Below are 3,409 nucleotides of genomic sequence, written 5' to 3'. Positions count from 1 at the left end.
TCTGTATAGCCCTGGCTGTCCTGGAACTCACTCTGTAGAACAGGCTGGCCTCAGAAATCTGCCTGCCTCTGCCTCCTGAGTGCTGGGATTAAAGGTGTACGCCACCACGTCCGGCTCTTGGGAAGCTTATTTATTTATTTATTTATTTATTTATTTATTTATTTATTTATTTTAAGTACACTGTAGCTGTCTTCAGACACTCCAGAAGAGGGCATCAGATCTTGTTACGGATGGTTGTGAGCCACCATGTGGTTGCTGGGATATGAACTCCGGTCCCTTCGGAAGGGCAGTGGGGTGCTCTTACCCACTGAGCCATCTCACCAGCCCCTCTTGGGAAGCTTCTTAACTGCTCTTTCTCACACCTCACACTTAATTAGCACAATCAGTAGATGCTGTCTTCAAAGTCTTTGCAGAATCGGACCATTTTCCACCTGTGTTGGTTGGTATGCACCACAGTCAGTATGTACTTCTGACGGTCCCATTCATGTTTTTGCTACCCTATACCCACTATAGAAGTGAGAGCCGCCCGTAGAAGCCTTAATAGGATCACGTGCTTCTTCTGATGGCTCTGTCTCAGTGTGAACGCTAAAATCCTGACATCGCCTACAGGACCCAGAAGACTTAATTTAACTCATCGATTAGAACTCTAACCTACTTTGTCTTGTCTTCCTTCCCCTTAAGGCGTGCTGGCCTCTGCTGCTCTTCCAGCCTGCAAGCAGACTCTGGTGCCGGCTGCCTTCTCCTCCATCTACCCAGAGTGCTTTTCCCTCAGGCAGATCTTTCACCTTGTCACCCCCTTTACAGCTTCAGATGTGCCTTCTCAGAGACCGCCTCTGAGGCTGTGCTTAAACGGGAGCATAACTGTCTCCCTTGTACTTTCTTACCCCTGAGAATTGTTCTCATGACGTTTGTTCAATACGTTTCTTGGGGGTTTGGCGTACTGTCTCCCCACCAGAATATAAGTTCCACAAGGGCTTGGATTTGGGTTTGGAGGAGTGGTTGGTTGGTTGGTTAGTTGGGGTGTTTTGGTTTTGGTTTTGGTTTTGTGTTTTTGATATAAGGTCTCTTGTGTCCCAACTAGATTTGTGGTTGAGAATGGATTTGAACTCCTGATTCCTCTGCCTCCTCCTCTCAGTGCTAGAATCACAGGTGTGATTCTATGCTCTCCTGGCAGGTTTGGTTTTTTGTTTTGGTTTTTGGTTTTTGGTTTTTTGGTTGGAGGAGTGTATTTTAGCAATAGAACACATATGTTACATAGTAAACAGCCAGTACATGAAAGCATAGATTAATTGCTCATTGTTTTTTTTATTTTTACCGACATGAACCACCAGCTCCACCAGAGGGAGCCCACAAACAATGTGATGTCCCCAGACACTCTTCCCAAAGTACACACTGTACATACACATCAGTCCTACGCGTTATTATCAACTACAAAGCGACACACTAGGGCCAACATGCCTCAGCAGGTAAAGATACTTGCCTCCAAGCTCGATGGCCTGGGTTCAATCCCTAAGACCCACATGGCGGGAGGAAATAACCAGTTTTTGCAAGCTGTTCTCTGATCCCCTCTCCCCCATACAAGCTGTACTTACACTCATACACATATACATGGGTAAATCGATAATGTAAAAAAAAAATCAGGGTCTTTGTAGTATATATACATATATAGAGACATATGTATGTATATGTATACAGTTTCACTATGTAGCCCTGGCTGTCCTGGAACTCTATGTAGACCAGGCTGGCTTCAAACTCACAAATATCTGCCTGCCTCTGGCTCTCTACTGCTGGGATAAGAGACATTCCCACCACTCCCAGTCGTTGGCATCTTTTGAGAAAAGAAATCTTTTTTCCTTACTGTAATCTGCACCGTCCCATTTCTTTCCCATTTCTCTCTCAGTTCGCATGCCTAGCCGCCACTCACATAGGGACCTCTAGTGGAGCCCTCTTGCTTTGTATTTGTTTGTGTGTTTTGAGGTCATGGTAGCACAAGCCTGTAATTCCAGTACTGGGGAGGCAGAGACAGGAGGACTGTTCCAAGTTGGACGGCAGCCCAGTCTCAGTACTGAGACCTTGTCTCAAAAACAAACATGTAAATAACCAAAAACTATAGGACTTGATGTAGAGTCTTACAAGTACACACAGAAACTGCAACTGAGTTCCCTCTATAAGTGAGGTATTGTATCAGGGAAGAATTCAGGGACTTGCTTGAGGTCACATGACTGGCAGGCAACAAAGCTGGGGATGGTGATGCATGCCTGCAATCCCAGCACTCAAGAGGTTGGGGCAGAGGGATGGTGAGTTCAAAGCCAACCTGGGCTACACAGCCAGGCCCTGCATCAGCAACCTACAGAGCGGCAGTTGCCAGTGGAGCCTCCACCATGCAGTCCATCCAGAGGGTAACTTTTCCCTTTTCCATGTTTTTAGTCTTTTTCTTTCTTTTAGATAATTACCTGTGTCCCCTGTTACTCTGTGCTTTCTCAGTCTCCCTGCTAAGCAACCTCCCAGGGCCCAACTCCCTGTCATGGCTGACCTCGGCACCTCACTCACAAGGCTCCTTTCTCTGCTCCATCTCTTTCCTCCTGGCAGCTGCCAAGACTTACAGCTTGCCTGCCCTGTTGCTTTTCTCTTAAGCTCCAAAAACATTATTCTTGAACTTAAGAATAACATAAAAAGAACAAAACAAAGCAGCCCACGGGGCAGGGTGACATCAGAACCCAGGATCTTAAGACTGCTGATCAAGCTTCTCTCCCACCTCAGGAAGAGCAACAGGGGAGCCAAGGATGAAGGTGGTTTGTATTTACTTACAGGTTTCTCCGTGATTTCATGCCTCTCTCCTCCTTTCCTCCTCCTCTTCCACCTCCTCCTTTCCCTCCTTTTTCCTCCTCCTCTCTCTCTTTTTTCTCCTCCTCTTCCTCTTCTTCCTCCTCCTTTTCTTCCTCTTCCTCCTCCTCTCCCTCCTCCTCTTCCTCCTCCTCTTCCTCCTCCTCTCCCTCCTCCTCTTCCTCCTCCTCTCCCCCCTCTTCTTCCTTCTCCTCTTCTCCCTCCTCCTCTTCCTTCTCCTTTTCTTCCTCTCCCTCCTCCTCTCCCTCCTCCTCTCCCTCCTCCTCTTCCTCCTCCTCTCCCCCCTTCTTCCTTCTCCTCTTCTCCCTCCTCTTCCTCCTCCTCTCCCTCCTCCTCTCCCTCCTCCTCTTCCTCCTCCTCTCCCCCATCTTCTTCCTTCTCCTCTTCTCCCTCCTCTTCTCCCTCCTCTTCCTCCTCCTCTCCCTCCTCCTCTCCCTCCTCCTCTCCCTCCTCCCACTCCCCTGTTTTTGGGTTTCGCTTTGAGACAGAGTTGGCTATATCTCTCCCTGTCCTAGTCTTTCTGTCTTTGCTTCCGAGTGGGAGATTCCAGGCATACACCACAGTA

Source organism: Mus pahari, chromosome 6 (genome assembly GCF_900095145.1).
Source record: "Mus pahari chromosome 6, PAHARI_EIJ_v1.1, whole genome shotgun sequence".
Lineage (NCBI taxonomy): Eukaryota > Metazoa > Chordata > Mammalia > Rodentia > Muridae > Mus > Mus pahari.
The sequence above is the reverse complement of the archived record's forward strand: the minus strand, read 5'-3'. Positions refer to the sequence as shown.